A 20039-nucleotide genomic window follows, 5' to 3' on the forward strand; every position below is an offset into this window, starting at 1 on the left:
TACATGATATGAATGGTTATCTTCTTCCACGAAGCTAACAACTATTTCTCTTATGTTTTCTAGTGAATTAAGTTTATATACGTGAACTCCAATCTAGGGTTGTTTGTTGATGTACGAAAGTATGTAAATCAACTGCTTAAGGTCTGCCAAGACTGATCATGGACCTTCATGAAGGTATGGTGATAGCTCTAGCTTAGTTATAATTAAATAGCACTAGAATTCTATCTATATGTACTGAAGAAGATCCAAGGCACTGAAAGACATCACACTAGTCTATGGATGCAAAAACTTGGTTCTTGTATCCCCCAATACTACTTTGGGTGAGACTAAAGCCTATGCTACATGGATTATATCCAAAAGGGATAGAAGTGTAGCGTTTTTTTGGTTTGCACGACTAACTATGAACCTGGGTTAGGACCCCCTAAGCCAACACTAGGCCAAAAAATCACAGATGCCACCATATTTCTTCACCTGCACCGTGAGGAATTTTCCCATCTCCTAGTCTCTCAGGCTTTAATACAATCCACACTAGATCACTAGGCCCTAAACTGAGACCCACTCTCTAGGTTTTACCACATATCCCATCTTGGGATTACTATGCCTGATGGAGAGCACCCACCTCTAGGCTTTACTGTATATCCTGCCATTCACCAGTCAAGGATTCCTAGGCCTAATGAGGCAACACAAAATTTGGCTTTACCGTAAACAACCATTTTTTTCAAGGGTTAAATAGGCCATGTGTTCTATCATTTGGACATCCACCTCACTCAACATTGAATGCATCCAAAAATCCAACTCAACCAAGACATGAGAACCCCATCAAACCATGACTATTTGGAAATGGAAAGGCTATGTTTAAAACACTGTCACACCCCATCCCATAACAACAAAGAACAACATGCAACACCATGCATGCCAAATATAGCAAAGAAAAAACACATGCAAATCGATACCTACACAGGATGATCCTGTAGTTGCTTGATCCTCCTTCCTCCTTTCCTTCTTTTCCCTTCTTTTTCCTTTCTTGATCTAATGGAAAAGTGTTCCAAGAAAACTCTAAGTGTCCAAGAGTGAGAGAGAGTGAGAGAGAATAATGAGAGGGCTCCAAAATTGAGCAAAATCTTGCCAATTGATTGTAAGAAGCCTTTTTATCAATGAGGCCTCTATTTTCTTTAATTTCCATTATTTTCCTTCATTTTCCTGCTCACATGAAACCTGTGACCTCTCACCTTCATTTTGTCCTAATTTCTTTTATTTTCATAAATAAAATCATAAATAAATTCCTTTTGCCTTTCCAAAGCCTTTTCCACTGCCTTTTCTAGTTCCTTAGCCATAATAACCAAAATTAATACCTACTAGGATGTTTATCCCACCATTCAGCTTGAAATACATATCCCTTGACTAGGTCTTACATATTTTTACATGGATTTTTAAGTAGGGTTGTTACAACATTTTGTGTTTATTTCCTAAATGTGTGAGCAAGGTTTGAGAGTGTAACAACCAAAGCATTGGATTTTTCAGAGTGTTATTACAACAGTAGGGTTTTACATTCACTAGAACTAGTCACCGTTTGTCCTTGCATATACTTTGTGTGATAACATTGAAATAAAAAAAGCCTACTCATATTCATATTTTTCTCTGAATTAAAGGAACAACTGTTCCACCCTACAACATTCGTATCAAGAGAACATGCAACTTTTTGTGAAGATAATGAAGTATAAAACAAATCTTCAATTACTCTAACGTTGCAATATGCCACAATATAATGCACAGATTCATGTGCTTTACCTTTCAATGGATCTGGTGTTTTACCTTTCTCTTCATATATTTTTTTCTAGATTCTATCCCAATGGAGTTTTGATGTGGATGCATCGTGCCCATTTATGTTACACTGAATACAATGGAGATCAAGGTTTCCTCCTTGATAATGTTTGTTCCCCCTCTCTCTGTTATTCTTCTTTCCACACCCTCTTTTGCCACCTCCTCCTCTAGAAGATTCTTATGTTTGATTCTTCTATTTCTATGCAATGAATAAAACTTCTTCTGGAGACTAAGCACTTTTCTTCCTCTTCCCAAAGGATTTCTCCCTTTTTGCAAACTTCTCCAAAAGATTGTCAAATGCAATATTCTTAAGTTAGGTACTAGCCTAAGGATTCAATAAAGTAAGAATATTTGGGATAGAGATCCTAGATGAAATATGTGAGAGGAATGCCCATTTTAACTTTGGTGGCTTCTACAGCATGCATGCTCACTCTAATTTTGGAGGGTAGGTCCAAAGGATCATCATCCTTCAACTCTAGGTTGAAGAGTTTGATCATCAACTAGACTACCTCGTTTGAGTATGAGTCATCTAAATATTTCAAATTTTCTAAAGAATCGAAAGAATGAGTAATTGGTCTTATATGATGATTGACCTATTCATTTACATATGCATCAATCAGGACACGAGCCTTGTTCTTTTTCTCCCATATGGAAAGTTCTTTGTTAGATGTGAGATTAGCATGGCGTATTGTCACCTCCTCCTTCACATACACCTTTCAATAGGTCATTAAAAATAAACATGTGATTCATCTTTCTTGAAAATTCAAAGGCTTTTTCCTTTCCAGTCAACACCATGCAAACAATAAAGATGAGAAAATGCATCTTTACTAGTAGTTCTAAACTAAGACACGAGCATTAGCAATATGTCGACACCAAGAGAAATAAGGTGCATCATTTAAATGATCAATAAATTGACCAGAGTGTGCAGCAACATAATATCAATGTGTAGATCCGAGAGAATATGAGTCATTGTATATGGAAACAAACAATCTACCAATATCCCATATTGTCATATCCAACATCACAACAAATTTCCATAAAATCACCTTCAAGCTACTTGCCTTCCCTCTGTGTAGGGAAATGAGAAGTCATTTGTAAGTCTTTCATCATCCCAATACAAGGGTGTTGTCCATAGACAAAACATGTGTTGTAGTTCTTAGATACGTGAAGGCACCAATGCGTGTGGTTCTATATATTCAACCAAGAAGAAGTGCAACCAGGGCCTATGACATGGCTGCCATGAAGTTCTGTGATGTCAATGCCATCGCTAACTCAAACTTGGTCAAAACCCACTAGGATACTTTCCTTTTTATATCATAATTTGCAAAAGAAATGTGTAGAGGATTATACTACTAATTTAGAAGTGGAACAATGGGCCAGGATGACTGATTGTATATTTCTTTAGTCACTATAAGTATATTTCTTTCCCACACATGATATGCTCCATCTTGACTTTCCAAATTACTGAGCGTCAGACAAGTGGGGTTGAGTTAGGAATATGTAGTGTCTGCAAGTGAGTATCAACCAATGGATAATCGTAAGGATCGAGACATTAGACAGAAAACAACTTCGGCTGATTGAGTTTTGATGAGATTGGTTTGGAGGGCCACACACTAAATGCATGGAAGGTGGCTGTTGAGAAACTTTTGAGCGAGTCTTGGCTACCAACATATGTGAAGTCTGTGCGGGCAAGGTGAAATTGTCTTCTATCTATATATGGTGTGTTGCTAAGTATAGCATAGAGGGGCATATGCAACGTTAATCAAAATGATACCAAGGTAATGCAATGTAACATTATCTGCGTTCATTGATGTACTCTAAGCATATGAGAAACACATTATTGTGATTGGCAAACTGGCATAACCCTAGACTGGAAAGAAGGATGCCAGGGCTACAATAGCAACAGAGTTGAGGCAAAGGAATTACTAAGCCATACATAAATGATGGAATTGTGCTCTAATACCATGTCACGATGGATGATAATTTTTGAATAATTGAATTTCTATTAAGATGAATATTAATATATACACTTACCATAGTGACTTTTGAGAGCCATATTTTAAAGTTTCTCGATATTCTTATTTTCTATTTACATATTTACAAATATTTTCCATTCAAAACAGAAAAATTAGATGTTAATAAGTTGGACTCCTAAAAGTTTCCTATTCACCAAGAAAATAGTTTGCACTCAACATTCCACTCGAGAATAAAAACATTCTACCTGAAATTTCATTGCTTTTTTAAGTACTTGTGCACCCTTATGATTTTTGTGTATGGTTGAATGAATACATACGTGACCGATCTAATCACTTCCCTTATTTCCCACGCCATTTGTGGTCTACACCAAAAATTTGAGATGGGCACTTGCGATTGAATTTTGAGGGAGTTTCTTAAATACTATCAAAAACACATAATTGTTGTAGGTGATTTCTTTGGCTACCTATGCTTCATTCAATAAGATGTGGGCTGCTGGGAAAGGTAGGAAAATAATTTCATAGTCATAATTGTTTTCCTCAATAAATTATGTGATGCAACATTAACCAAGACTAAACCCCCTTAGTAGTTCTCACTAATGGTAACATGATCCCTATCGGCGCTTATATTCTCAATCAGTTAATCAACATTTTTAATACATATTGTTTGTAAGTTAGTAGTTAAATTTGTCATGACAATAACACATAAACAAGTCTTAACTACACACTTATTATAATTTTGTTTTGAAAATGAGGCTACTAAACTGTTACAATATTGTTTTTATTTTTTCCTCTATATATACAGAGCTTTGAATGTTGCATTTTAATGCATTTGTGCATTTTAGTCCATTTGGTGCAATAATTGAATTTGTGTTAAATATTAATCCATTTAATGTTTTTAAATGCATTTCATTTTTACCATTTAATTTATTTTATACTACTTTCAAATTTCAATTCATTTATTTATTTATTTTAACATTTAATTTATTTTATGTTATATTCATTTTTTTATTTTAACATTTAATTCATTTTATGTTATATTTTAAAATGAATTGGATAAATTATTTTTCATTTTGTAGTACATTGTGATTCATTTCATTATTCTTTATATCAATTCATTTAATACCATATTTCAATAATTCATTTCATTATTATTTATGTTAATTCATTGGATTCCATATTTCAATTATGTCTTATACATACATATATGCTATTTTATTTAATTTATTTGCGTTGTGTTTACATAATTTTTTATTTCTTATTTTTCATGAGTATATATTTCCTTTTGAATATTGTTTTTCCAAAGAGAAAAATTGTAATATTTCATTATAAGAGAAAAATTACATGTAGTAGATGCTTGAGGCATATGCAATACCTATATAATAACTAGTGCTTTGTACATATTTTGTGATAGCAAAAAAAATGGCCTCGGAATCCATTTTCAAAAAATAATATTGTCTCTTTTGTCATAATAATATATGCATGTTTCATAGTCTATGTATAACTCAAAAAAAACATTGACTATAGCTACAAAGTAGTCTATGGTCGATTCATCTTGAAGTAGTCCTGGTCTACGTATGGTCTGTGGTGATATTGATAGACCACTATGCTTAGCTATTCATTGATTAACCATATGCCTCAAGGAAGTAGCGATCCCTCCTTGGAAGGCTTGTTAGCATCCTCATTGTATTCCTTGTGTATATGTTGACAAGAGACCATGTTAAAACCTGATTTGAGATTAAGCACATCATTTAGAATATTTTGAAGAGATATGGCATGACATTGATTTTTTGCATTGAACCAATTTATGATAATTTGAGAATCTCCAAAGATCTGAACAGAAGTGCAATTATGCATGAGGGTGAAATGCGGCAGGTGTTTGAGAGTAATAAGTTCAGTGAAATTGTTTGTTCCTTCACCCAGTCCTAGCTTGAATTTGTAACAGTGTTGTTCCGAGATATAGAGACACCCCCCCCCCCCCCCCAACACACAGCCTTGAGGTTGTCCTACCCCGTCGAAGAAGGCCCATGACTGGAATTTTTCAATAATACTAGGTCTGAAGATATTTCCGGTGTGAGGTGGCTCGTCGTTAGGGATGTCATGGTAAACAGACATTGCCTTTGAAATAAGAAATTGCCAGTTGGCAGGCTGATTCTTGAAGATATGGCTGTTGCGTCCAAGACAGATGGACCAACAGAGAATAAGAGGGAGACACTGGTATTTTTTCTTTTGATGAGCAGTCATTCAGTTATTCCATGCTTGCAGAAGAGAAATTCCCTACCAAGTGTTTCTAATTGAGAGATTTTGAGTAATGGCTTGCCAAAAATGAGAGACATGTGAATAGTGAAAAAACAAATGTTCATTATATTTGGATGCTTGTTTGCAGAGGAGACACCATCTCAGCTCGTATACAGATTTATGCATAAGCATCTCTCCCATGGGGGTTTTGTTGTTTAATATAGACCACATGAATAACCGGGCTCGAGGGGGAGTTTTAAGCTTCGAAAGCTGCTGCCACCAATCATGGGTATGATTGGGCTTTTGGGCCTGTATTAGATGCATGTATCCCAACTTTGGGCTATATTTCCCGTGCTCAGCAGGGGTCCAAGCTAAGACATCTAGATCTTGATTAAGAATAATATGTGCTTCATGTAGTGCCCCTATGTATGTATCCCAAGTTTGCTGCCACTGTGCAGGGATATTCAGATCATGAGCTGATCTCCAGTGTTGTCTAAGAAAGGATCGGTGGTCTTGATCTGCAATATGGGCAATCATCTTGACCTCCCTATGATTAAGGTATTTGATGAGCTCTGGAGGAAGCGATTGCTGCTACCTATCCTTCAGTCGACACCAATTCTCACAGAAGAGCCATTGTTTCTGCGCCATGCCAAATCTGCTCTAATGAAAGGCATAGTCTGTAAGATTGTTTTCCAAACAATGGATAGTCCTCCACTAGGCCACGTATGATGACGAACCCAGTCCAGGATCTGGAGTGGCTAGATGTATTTATGGTATTCATATTCATCTAGAGATTGTTAGCAATAAGGAGAGATCAACTCATTTTTGCTACTAGTGCTTTTGCAAAACAAGGCAGATCTTTTAACCTCCATCCCCCCCATTTCTTTGGGAGGGAAATCCTTTTCCAGCAAACCCAAGCAAATATTTTACCTTCCTTATGCCCATTCCAAAGGTAGTGGCTACATAGCTGTTGTATACAATAGAGGATTCCCCGGGGGATCCAAGCGAGGGACATCCAGTATATAGGGATGGCTTCCAGAACAGATTTGATCAAGATAAGTCTCCTTGCTCTAGAGATTAATCTGTGATTCCAACTTTTTAGCCTCTTTTCTAGCTGCCTTTTCAATATTGTTATGCTTAGTGTGTGTGTGTGTGTGTGTCTGTATATATCATTTCTTTTAATTTGATAGTTAATTAAGAGAAGCAAGCCATCCACGTTGGTTGTAGGCATAAAGTGTTGATTTATTTTACAACGAAGCTTTTTGGAAAGTCTAATTTTCTGGCTCAAATGAAGAACATGTCACTTTTTTTGGTGGTTAGATGTGTCCTACAACCTTAAATGAGTCATTAGTTTCAGCGTTAGAAGGTTGTGGAGGGCTAAGAGGATGAGGTAGTAGATTTAGAATATAATAAAAAAAAAGTGCTAGGATTTTTTATATCAGTTTGATTACCTTCATGTGGATCCTCCATATTCTCTTCAGGACCTTCCTCTAGTTGAAAATCATGCATATTATAATATTTGAGCATTGGACATGAATATGGAGGAAGGTGGGATTCATGAGGTTGTTAGTGTGGATATTTCTATTTTGAATTTGTATAATGGCCCCTATCAAATGGATGATGCTTTCATTTCTAAGAACTTGGAACATGACTTTATTCTTGCAATTCCATTGGAATTTTAGGGTAGTTGCAATTCCATTGGAATTTTAGGGTGGGAGAGGGTCTTATAAGGAGAATATGGGTTTGTTGGGAAAGACAAAAAGTTTTGGAAGAAGTTTGTAAGGGATCATGCATATTTTGCACAAAAGGTGGTAGATAAGGATGTAGCACTAAAAAACCTTGGAAAGTTCCATGGAATAATTTTATTAGGGAATTTTAGTGGGAAATTTCCTAAGGAAGGTTATTTACCTTACTAATTGAACTGGTCTTGGAAGTTGGACCTAGATTATACGTCAAAGTTTCATGTTCTTATTAGTGGTTAGATGTGTTTTATTTTTAGGTCCAAGTTGGATTGTGATAATATCCTTGGAAAAAGTTGGTCTTGGTACACCTTTATCTTGGTTTTAAAGAGATGGATGTTTCACTTTAACTCAAATAGGGAGCTTGTTACTATTGCAAATGTATGGTACATTTCTGGAGAGATTCTTTTGTCTTTTTGGTCTAAAGAGGCCACATAGGGCATTGGAAACAAGCTTGGTAAATTTTTTGTTTGGAACCTAATTTGGAACTCAAGCTTTACTAGAGATAGATATGGATATACATTGATCTTGACATCCATGATGTGTTTATAAGAAATGTGATTTTGTTTTATGGAAACTATATTTGGCTTCATAAGGTGGACTATTGAAAATTTACGTTTCATGTTTTTCCTACCATGATTTTAGTCACATCGAGCATATTTCTCTAGGAAAACTTCGTAATTAGGTAGATTGTAGAATTTTTTATTTGAGAAGGCCAATTCCACTTCCTTGGATATCTTTCAACATTCCTCCAATTATGGAAATATGCATTTGGTTTCAATTCTGATAGACAATTTCTTCACTTTGGCTTAGGATAGGAATGACTTCCTTGTCATTTCCCTGGGTAAGCATATCACTTCCCCATCCCTTATTTTTATTTATGTTATGAATGATGGTCATTTTCTACATTTTCCCTCCCCATTTTTTATTGAGAGCATCGTTGTTTTAAACACCATATCTTCTTTCCCCCATGTACCCTCTCCCTGTTCCTCCTCGACTGATTTCTTGGCTAATGGTCATTAGGATGTTAGGAGTAGATTTTGTATGGAGCAATATCTAGTTCCTTATCCCTGTGTTTTGGAGGAGGATATCCCATGCAAAAAGGAATATGATTTGAGGCTAAGTCCCAAGCTAAAAGAGGATCCCTCTTCAGAAGGAAGTATATCCGTCAACCCAGTTTAGCCTAGTCATATAGGTCGAAATATTTAATATGCTTAAATCCTATCAATAAGTCATTTTGGATATATCTAAATGAAGAAAAGACATCATTTCTAGGGCCCTTGGAGTAAGGAAACACCTTAAATTTTCTTTTTTCATGATAATATTATCCTTTTATGAGAGAGGGGTTAGGTGTGCCCAAAAAATGCTAGCTCTTAAAAGGCTTATCCTAAGCCAAAATCATGATGTTATGCTAATTCAAGAAACCATATGTAAAGGAATGTAGGCTATAATTGATTTAGACCCACTGAAAGGATGGTCCTCTTGTGTAGTCAATGCAATGAGTTAGTTGGTAGGATTATTAAGTTAATGGAATCCGACCTACTAGTCCATTCCTCTTTTCCAATTCTCTTATCCATAGTGGTTAAGCTGTAGGTCAAGGTCGTTGATTTCTATTTTCAATGTGGTTAATGTATATTGTCTCTATGTGGATAGAATCACTTTTTCAGAACGCCTAAGTGATTTTACGATTCCAAGTGATCCCTTTATATTGCATGGTGGTGATTTGAATCTAACATTATCATTGAGGGAAGTTTTGGGAAAAACCCTAGGTAGGATCTCCATATTGATTTTTTCATGTCTTTTTCTAAGAAACTTCATCTTATTGAGATAGAACCTATGAGTTTGGTTCTCAGTTGGAGGAATTTTAGCATTGGTTCCCAAATGGAGGAATTTCGACACTAATTTCAAATTGGTTCCCACATTAACAAATTTCCACAAATGGAGGCCAAGGAATCCAATTAAGAGAGCATCAACATCTAATGTGGATGTTATGTTGTTGGTAGTAGAGGCTATTTGGATATTGGACAAAACACAAACAATTTTTACAAAACATTGGCACTTGATTTTGCGATGTAGAGAACTCCCAAAACCTTCACTTTTTAGTGTTATTTACTCACTTTTCCCCATATTTACACATTCTTGAGCTACTTTTTGACCCGAGTAAAGATGAATAAAAACACAAATAGATATTTATACTAGTTTATTTTAATTTTGAGTAATTAACATATTTAAATGTAAAAAAGTTATCTCTTACCAAAAATTTTAGGAATAAAATAGATATTGTAATTCTTAATCCATTTATGTGTCTCTAGAGATTCCCATGAAAATAAAAAATCTGGGTTAGTGTGCTCATCAACATTGTGCCAACAAGAGGATACACATAGTGGCACGCTCAAATTTCACATTTTCTATCAAGAACAAAGCATGCGAAACATAATAACTCCTTTGAACGATCAATTTAGCTTTTTTTAGAGGGAATATTGGTGTGCAATTACTCCATGAAGAAATCATACATTGGTTTGTTTCATTTCATTCATATAAAAAAACTATTAAAAGTTAAAGCTATGGGATTAATACTCCACACAAAAACTTTTAACAAAGGTGTGTACTATTTCATCTATTCTTTAAATATGTTAGCTTTCAGCTCCAGTGGTTAGTGTTTTTCAGTGTGCATTAGCCATGTTTGGAGGGGCCCCATACTATGGTCATATGAATTAGTTCTATGTGTATATAGAAGCTTTGCTTTTATTATGCATGCTTATCATAGGTAAATTCTCTCTTTTTATTTCTATTAAGTTATGTTGTATATATGTTCCCTATTATTTAAATTTTAGATTGCATTAAATTTGATAAGTTGTAGGTTTAGGTTACACTACATTTTATTAGTTATCGTTTTGTGATAACATTTTCTTCATTGAAGAGGTAAATTTATTTCTAGTAAAAACTAAATATGTTTTACTTTACTTGAATAAATTGGTCTTAAAATTATTTCTATATCATTCTTTCATCCATAGAGCTGAACATAGACAAATTCAGCTAATGATTATAACATTAGGGACTATCTTGAGTCCTAGATCTCAAGTTAAAATTGATCAACCATATTTGCATTTGGTTTAGTTAAAGAAAATTTATTTGAGAAGTATGTGTTCATATTCTTTTGAAGTCATTAAACTACACAGTTACTAGAGTACCATTGTAAGAACCATTCACACTTTGATGCAATGGAACCTTACAACCTAATTTTTTACCAGTGAAATTGTGGTGTCCTTAGATTGAAAAGATTAGTTTATGATTTATTTTAATGTTTTATTGCTTTGCATTGTAATATTTAAATATAAATATCATTTATGTCATTGTTTCCCTTGCTTAATCAATGTGAAGGGACTTGGGATGTTGTTCCCTTACCATGACTATGGTTAAGGCCTCCATACCAAATTGTGTTACATGAAACATCTAAATGGAACTCATATCCAACTACAAAGGAAAACAACCCTAGCAAGGTATCATATCATTATGTTTAAGTTTTATTTATAGTGCTTAATCTCAAGAAACTTGAAATAGGTCTAAAGGTCCTTGTTTATCACCTTAACCATGTATGAGCATATAGACCCATTTCTAGAGCACAAAACCTAGTCACAATACTCATACCCCACTTGGAGGCCTATTAAAAAATCCTGCATAGGACTTTTGTTGGTTTAAGGACTCATTGAAGGATCTTAAACCTATTAAGATTCAACAATATCTTGATGTGCTTGATTTCCTATCTTGAGCATGTTAAACACCCTAAAACACTTACTTTGTGCACAAAATCTCCTAGTGGCCTCAATATCCATGCCAAAGTTAACCTACAAGGTGCGTTCATTGTGATTGAGCCTGAATTTTACAAAATGTGTTTTTGTTTAATTATGGCTCTTATAGCCCTCTAGTGTGTTAGAGATACCATATTAGTTTCTTCTATGCTTGTTTGAGGATGTGTTTAATAATACACATACAAAACCTTTATGGTTGCTAGGGGTTGCTAATGGATATCGAGGATAATAAGCATAATTTGGGGTGAAATCCCATTATTTACCCTATAGGACCTTATTTAGACATATAGGCTTTCCTTGTCAACAAGTGACATAGTTATTGTACATATAGCACCTTTGATTATTTTTATTAACCAATAGATGTTAGAAGTAGAGGTTTAAGGACTCGTCTATTGTTCTTGACCCTAAAAGATAATGTTGAGGACCAAGGGATCTTGTTTCCTTCCCGCAACTATGGTCATAAACTCCAAACTCATCCATGTTTCTAGGAACCTCATAATAGTGCACATAATCACCTCGAACCTCAAAGACTCCCTAGAGAGGGCTCATAGAATGGTGTTTAGGTGTTTCTCTTAGAGATTATGCTTGATATCCATACCTAATGATCGAAAGCTTCTTATACAACTCACATCCTTTTAGGATATCCTCTAGATGTAATGTTTAGTGCTTTCAGGCATTTTTCATAGACTTTGATGCCTCAAATCTTTCTTTAGGACCCAAGGCCTCACCTTCTTCCCTAGATTATTTCTAGGGCCCTCACACACAAATCTGTTTCTCAAAATGTCATAACTACACCAACATCCCCATTAATATGCCAAGCATACACTCAAGAGGTGGCATGCCATTGTTTCACAAATCCTTCTTGGCGTTGGATGGCTGAAACCTTATTTTAGGGACTTAAAATCATGTTTCCTCCCTTAGCCATGTGCAAGGCCTTAAATATCATATCTATTACTAATAGTGATATCTATATGCCTAGTTAGAGGAAAAAGATACCCTCAGTAGGTCATATATAGTGGTTTAAGGTGTCATTGTTAGCCCCAAAAGCCCATAGGCTTACATTAGGGCCTACATATTTGGTTTGACCCTTAATCCATATATAGGGTCTCTAGGCTCATACTTAATTTTTTAAAAATTATAACATTGGTTATCCCCATCTAAAGACCAAGAATAGCTTGGAAATGCCCTTCCTAGTGGTTCAACATGTCATTGATGGACATAGATGCCTAAAAGCATCCTTTATGATCTTAGGATTAGGTTTTCTCTCTTAATAATTTCTAAGGACCCAAGGCACATAACTAGTAATCAAAATCTCCTAATGATGTCCATATCCCAACTAGAAGACCAAATATCCCTTTAAGAAGTCAGCTATGATGGTGAGGCATCATTCATGATCCTTAAGCAATAAAACCTACCTAAAATCGTAGAGATTAAATTTGTTTCTATGAGGTGTTGTGTTTGGCATTGGATGACTATAACATTTGTATTTCAACAAAGGCTTTAGTTCCCCACCTAAGCCATATCAAAGCATTGCAACCTGATCTATTAGTATTGTTCATAGAAATTGAGCTTGAAATGTTATATTTATGGCCCAAGGTTATTGTTTTTGTGCCCTAATTAATGTTGAGGGCCTCAAGTTATTGTTTCCTTGCAACAACTATGGTTAAGGCTCCCTAGTGAGGGTTTATATCACTGTGTGTAAATTTTAATCGTGGTGCATAAGTATAAGAAGCTTCAATTAGATCTTAAGGTATCATGTTTAGGCATCTAGACCTATTTCAAATGCACATAACCTTCTCACCACACTTGAAGGTCGATAAAAAATCTTATAAAAGACTAGCGTTGGTTCAAGGACTTAGTTAAGGCCCTTGAACCAACTAAGTTCTTGAACCCAAGAAGATTAAAAAATATTTCTAGGAGTTTGTTTTCTTACCTTCACCATGTCCATGATCCTACAACCCATTGTTTGTGTATAATCACTTCTAATAACATCCATGTAAAGTATTTTTTTTCATTTCAATGAGATTTTTCTTGAGAGTTTTTTGGCATTGAAATTGGGTATGGATGTTATTAAAAGTAATGAAAAATATTAAAAACCATGCATTAATTCAATAATTAGCTTGCTTCTTTTCCATCCTTCCTATTAAATATCACTTTATAATTATCAAAAGACAAAGATATAAAAATAGAAAACCAATCATTAACCTGCTATATCATATTTAATATTTTCCTAAAATATTTTTTTTTTCCCATCTACAATGTGTGCAGAGGTTGTATGGTACTCACGTTGACAAAAAGTAAAGAAAAATTTTATTCCAAATATTTAATCGAGCGTAATGTTTAAAAAATTAATTAATAAACTAGTCATATTAAATAATAAATTCACACTATATAATATAGTACATTTTTTAAAAATGTTCACAAATGAGTGGTACCCATTTGATAAAATGGAGGGTAAGTAACGCTGTCTGCAGATAGCTACAAGCACTTCGAAGTACGAGAGATAAAAGGAATATAAAATGATTATCTTTACCGTTTTTATTCAAACATTGATGGAATACAATGTTTTAAAAATTAATTAACAAATACAGCTTTGTGATATGATGTTTGAGGAGGACACGGGAAGGGTGTTGGGATGAGCCTTGTCGTCAGCTATGCATCAAACTGATGCATTATGAATAAGTAGAGTATAAAATTTCATAGTAGTAAAACACAGAATGAGAATACCTTAATAAATAAATAATAAGGGTATAATCTGGCCCATGGAACTTCTATGGGTTCCAAGGTTAACTTATAAGGGAAGCAACCCATCATTCCGTCCAATCCGCAGAGTGGTGTCGATCCCAAATCTATGTTTGGCAGCGACCGATCCCTTATGCTTACTTAGGGTGAGAGTTTTGTGCTACCAGATTATAAGTATGGTACAGATAGTTGATGCATATAGATACACATATGTCTGAGAAGCACATTAATTGAAAAACACATTTCGTTTGACATTAATTGAAAAACACATTTCATAGCAAATGATAGAAGAGAGCATTAGCGATGCAGGGGTGTGGCGAAGTTGGGCAAGTGAAGCTGTTAGGTATAACTCTCAGTCCGTTTGTGGCGAGGGTTCGCATAGCACTTGCTGTTAAAGGGATCTATTACGAATTCATCGAAGAGGACATCTACAACAACAAGAGCGAGCTGCTACTGCAATCAAACCCTGTTCACAAGAAGATTCCCGTGCTCATCCACAACGGGAAGCCTGTTTGTGAATCGATGATTATTGTGCAAGTTGAAAATAATTAATATTATTTTGTATTAATGGAGAAATGGTTACACAAGTTGTAACGTGTCTCCTTAGTTTAGGATTTGTTCCTAGAGTTTAGGAGTTTGGTTGCAACTTCCTAATTTCTAGTATTGTACTTAATGATGTAATTTCTCATTTGATGTAAGTAGAGTGTACGGAGAGAGTTCTCTTTGTTTGTGTGTAGTCTCCGGGTGCAGTACTCACCTGTGAGCTATAACTCCTTTTTTTTCAATTCAAGTCTGATTTTTATCTTGGTATCAGAGCACAGAGTAGGGATAGCCTTAATTTTTTTTATTTTTTTTTAGGATGCATCATTGATTACAGAACTATAGTGGCGGTGGAGTGTACAGAAGCATTCGTAGAATCAGGTGGACTGTAGTAACACCTGAAGACAAGTCTCAAATGACTGATCGTCTCTGAGCGCAAGAAAGGGTTGGCGCGGTTTAGCCACGAACAGTCGCGCCATTTTTGAGTGGAACGAAGGGTTGGTGTGTTTTATTAAGGAACAATGGCACAGTTTTGAGAGCGATAGTCGCGCCAGCGTGCCAGAAACTCCTATTGGCGCGGAAAATCAAGCCTTAGTTGTGCGGGTATTTCTCCGTCGAGAAGTGCCAGCCTCTTTCTCTTTGGAAAATCTGCAATTTTTGTAGATCGACCTTGCCCGATGGCGGCACTTTGAAATTCCAGATTTATTAAGTGGGAGAAAATCGAAGTAGCCTGGTGGTGGTGTATTGGAGTTCCTGATCTACTTGGTGGCAGCAGATTGGACTTGCCCGGTGGTAGCACATTAGAGTTCCTGATCTGTTCGGTGGTAGCAGATCAGACTTGCCCGGTGGTGGCGCATTAGAGTTCCTGATCTGTTTGGTGGTAGCAGATCGGAGTAGCCTGGTGGTGGCGCATTGGAGTTCCTGATCTACTCAGTGGCAGCAGATCGGACTTGCCTGGTGGTGGTGCGTTAGAGTTCCTGATTTGTTCGATGGCAGCAGATCGGATTTTCCTGGAGGTGGCGCATTAGAGTTCCTGATCTATTTGGTGGCAACAGATCAGATCTACCAGGTGGTGGCGCATTAGAGTTCCTGATCTGTTCGGTGGCAGCCGATCAGATCTGCCCGGTGGTGGTGCATTGGAGTTCCTGATCTGTTCGGTGGTAGCAGATGATATTTTCCCAGTGGTGGTGCATTGGAGTTCCTGATCTGTTTGGTGGTAGCAGATCGGACTTTCCCAGTGGTGGCTCATTGAGGACTTATTCATCAAAGGATCAGAAATTTTATTAGTTTAATATGAATAATAGTGATGAGTACTCTCTTAATCCAGAAAAGACGTGGTCTATTATCAGGCCAGTAGATTATTTTCTCAGGGAGCAATGGTTGCTGTTAATTTTGATAGGAATCACCATCATATCGACTTTCTTTATCCTTCAACGTCATTTTTTTGGCTTCTAATGTTAATTAAAATGGAAGGTTTGTGCCCAACAAACCTCATCAGGTTGTTTATGAGACTCCTATTTCTCGGTTTGCTCAGTATCATTCGGGTTCGATGGTGAATTCGGGGGCTAAAGTGCCTCTAGGATTGAAGAGAAAGTCCCTGCGAGTTGTTGTGACGGGTGGAGCTGGCTTTGTTGGTAGTTATCTCCTTGACAGGCTCATGGCAAGAGGTGACAGTGTTATTGTTGTCGACAATTTCTTCATAGGAAGGAAGGAGAATGTTTTGCATCAATTTTGCAATCTGAGCTTTGAACGGATAGGGCATGATGTTGTGGAACCCTTATTGTTGGAGGTTGATCAGATCTACCATTTGGCTTGCCCCGTTTCCCCTTTGCATTACAAACACAATCTCGTGAAGACTATCAAAACTAATGATGTGGGAATCTTGAACATATCTAGACTTGCCAAGCGTGTTGGGGAAAATATCGAGGTGTGGATTGCTCGAATTTTCAATACATACGGTCCACGAATGTGCCATGATGATGGTCAGGTTGCAAGTAATTTTATTTCTCAGGCTTTGCGCAAGGAGCCTTTGACAGTGTATGGAAATGGGGAACAGACATAGAGCTTCCAGTTCGTTTTTGATCTGGTTGAAGGCCTTATGCGACTTATGGAGGGCGAACATGTTGGTCCTTTCAATATTGGGAATCCTTTCAATCTTGGGAATCCTGGGGAATTTACAATGTTAGAATTAGAACATGTTGAAGAAGGAAAGGATGACTCTAACAGTGATTGGGACATTCCATTGCTAATGGAAGAAAATGGTGAGGAAGATGAAGAGCAGGAGCAGAAACAAGAAGAAGAGGTAACAGGAAATGTAATCAATAATGAAAACCCAGAAAAGGCTGAAATAGATAGATTTGAGGTAAGTCCCCTACCAAGGAGATCAAGTAGAAATACTCGATTACCTTCTAAATTGAAAGACTATCCATTAATGTCAAAGTTTTTAAACATTGTAGAATCTGTAATGAATGAGGAAATAAAATCAATAAACAGAAACCATACTTGGGATTTGGTTGAATTTCCTGAAGCTAAAACCCCCATAGGATGCAAATGGTTGTATAAACCAAAAATAAATGCAGATGGGAGTATAGAGAACCTTAAAGCTAGACTGGTAGCAAAGGGTTATTCACAGAAAGAGCAAATAGATTTCGATGACACCTTTGCTCTTGTAGCCAAATTAAACACCATTAGAATGTTAATTTCCTTAGCAACAAAACACAAATGGCAGCTACACCAGCTAGATGTTAAGTCTGCATTTCTCAATGGTGACTTGAAGGAAGAAATTTATTTAGTACAGCTTGAAGCTTTTGTGAAAAAGGGGCAGGAACATCTTGTGTGTAAATTGAAAAAGGTATTTTATGGTTTAAAACAAGCACCTAGGTTGTGGTATGACAAAATTGACTCATTTTCTATACAGCATGGCTTTCATAGGAGCTTGGGTGATCCAAATCTGTATACCAAGTTTAATAAACAGAGGAAAATTAGTTTGATTTCTTTGTATGTAGATGATATGATTGTAATAGGGAATGCTAACAATCTGATCAAAGAAATCAGATCTCACAAGTGTATGAGATGGAAAGACTCTGGACAAACCTTTCTTACTCAAGAGAAGTATGCTAGAAGCTTGATGGAAAGGTTCAGAATGGTTATTCTAGCAGGTTTTTCAGATTCCGATTGGGCAGGTAACTTGGATGATCGAAGATCTATCATAGGTTATGCATTCAACATTAGATCCAGGGTCATAGCATGGAGCAGAAAAAAGCAGAGCACTGTAGCTCGGCTTCATCGAGAGAAACTACAGTCAAAAGAGATATGTGTTGAATAGTGTAAAACTCGTGATAACATGGCTGATATGTTTATTAAGCCTCTTGGGCATGTAAAGTTTGAATTGTTTAGAGGGATGCTAGGAGTTCAGGATAATCCTTTCTCCATTAAGGGGGGGAGTTGAAAATAATTAATATTATTTTGTATTAATGGAGAAATGGTTACACAAGTTGTAACGTATCTCCTTAGTTTAGGATTTGTTCCTAGAGTTTAGGAGTTTGGTTGCAACTTCCTGATTTCTAGTAATGTACTTAATGATGTAATTGCTCATTTGATGTAAGTAGAGTGTATGGAGAGAATTATCTTTGTTTGAGTGCAGTCTCCAGGTGCACTACTCACCTGTGAGCTGTAACTCCTTCTTTTTCAATTCAAGTCTGATTTTTATCTATGCACTATATCGAGGAGGCTTGGGGCAATAAGGCACCCAATATTATGCCCAACGATCCATATGACAGAGCCATTGCCCACTTCTGGGCTGCCTTTGTTGACGATAAGGTAATTCATCCCTTTATTCGTTATCTGCTACTTAGGTTAAGTGTGAAAGTTGAAATCACTTTTATTGTTCTCTCTAATATTATGAATGGGTGGCTCCAGCTCGGTTCATGTCTACTAGGAGTTTTCAGGGGTTAGGGTGAGCAGCAAAAGAAAGCAGCCGAGGAATCAGTGGCAAACTTCTTTTTGGTAGAGGAAACTCTGCAAACTACAGGCAAGGCATAATTCGGAGGAGATGAGATAGGTTTGGTTGAAATTGCATTGGGTACGATGTTGGTGTTCATCAAATCGCTCGAGAAGGTTACCAATATATTTCTAATAGATAGAGAGAAAATGTCACTGTTAAGTGCATGGATGGACCAATTCTCTAAAGCGAACAGAGCGAAACAAGTTTTTCCCGATCCGGTTAAGTTATTCGAATTTATATCTATCGCGAGAGCCAAATTTACATCACCACCTGCTGGTAACTAGATAGACACACCCAGACCTAATAAAACGAGGGTAGAGAGCGAAATAACATTTAGATTGAAGTTGTCGTCTGTCATGTTGACCTAACAAAACGAGGGCAAAGAGCGAAATAATATTTAGATTGAAGTTATCGTCTGTCATGTTTTGTTTCAATGTTGTGAGTTCGAACGTTGTAGTAGTTAGTCATGTGAATTTGAATACGTGTATGAATTGGGGGCGATATAGCTCGATGTAGTAGCCAGCGTTATAATGTATATCTCTCCATCACGAGTGTGAAATTTTAAATTACGTTTATGTGAATTTATGTTCGTGAATGAACTGATGGGTCAATTAGTTGAGTCCTTCAATATCTTCAATATATATATATAAAATGGTGTTTTATTGATTTTTCTTTCACTATAAAAATTGTAGGTTAATAATTGTATTATGATTAATTTAGTTGGTGATTGAAGTAATGTGAACTTTGTGAAAAGTGACAAATTCAAGGTTTAAAAGATCTCAGAGATTTACTAGTAACAACATGTTATCTTGGCTACTAATTCTTCAAAGATACCAAACAAACAAAAAAAAAATATGTTATTAATAGTGAATAGTGTTAAATTATATATTAAGATCCTTAAAAGTATATGAATAAAAATTAAAATATTATAATTATAATTTTTTAATTTAAAAATATTATTATTCATTTTATTTTCACATTTAGGTAAAATATTCATTTTAATGATATTGATGGTTAAATTATTGTTATTTTGAAAAATATCATATTATTAAACATTCAATATTTTATGTAAACATAACAATTTCTAATAAAATTTCTTAGATGGGGTGATAAGTATGGAGAGGGATGGGAGTGCACGGGGTTGGCACCGCCCCACTCAACCAATAGGTCGGGG

At 35.9% G+C, this 20039-nt stretch overlaps 1 pseudogene; it reads left to right on the forward strand.

Annotated features, from left to right (window-relative positions):
- The first annotated feature begins 14625 nt into the window (after window positions 1-14625).
- LOC149204651 (glutathione S-transferase U17 pseudogene) lies at window positions 14626-19149 on the forward strand (annotated as a pseudogene).
- Window positions 19150-20039: the final 890 nt, after the last annotated feature.

This window comes from Pinus tabuliformis, chromosome 1_2 (genome assembly GCF_031772625.1).
Source record: "Pinus tabuliformis cultivar Carrire ecotype Pingquan chromosome 1_2, CPIR1, whole genome shotgun sequence".
Taxonomy (NCBI): domain Eukaryota; kingdom Viridiplantae; phylum Streptophyta; class Pinopsida; order Pinales; family Pinaceae; genus Pinus; species Pinus tabuliformis.